This window comes from Oncorhynchus gorbuscha, linkage group LG01 (genome assembly GCF_021184085.1).
Source record: "Oncorhynchus gorbuscha isolate QuinsamMale2020 ecotype Even-year linkage group LG01, OgorEven_v1.0, whole genome shotgun sequence".
NCBI lineage: Eukaryota > Metazoa > Chordata > Actinopteri > Salmoniformes > Salmonidae > Oncorhynchus > Oncorhynchus gorbuscha.
Window position 1 is genome coordinate 116,244,970 of NC_060173.1, and position 530 is coordinate 116,245,499.

The following is a 530-nucleotide window of genomic DNA, read 5'->3' on the forward strand; positions in this document are numbered from 1 at the left end:
GAGAGAGAGATGGAGGGATAGAGAGGGGAATTAATGGCTGACTATAGCTTCACTCTCACAACCAGAGAGAGAGAGAGAGAGAGAGAGAGAGAGATGGAGGGATAGAGAGGGGAATTAATGGCTGACTATAGCTTCACTCTCACAACCAGAGAGAGAGAGAGAGAGAGATGGAGGGATAGAGAGGGGAATTAATGGCTGACTATAGCTTCACTCTCACAACCAGAGAGAGAGAGAGAGAGATGGAGGGATAGAGAGGGGAATGAATGGCTGACAACAGCTTCACTCTCACAACAAGACACACAAGGATGCCACACGCCCATCACACACACAAACACACACTTACACACAAAAACATACGCACACACACACACACGTTTGACCGGCAATATATAGTCAGTTTGTTAGGTTCACCCGTCTAGTACCAGGTCGGACCCCGCTTTGCCTCCAGAACAGCCTGAATTATTTGGGGCATTCTATTAAGGCATTGGACACTTTCCACAGGGATTTTGGTCCATGCTGACGCGATGGCA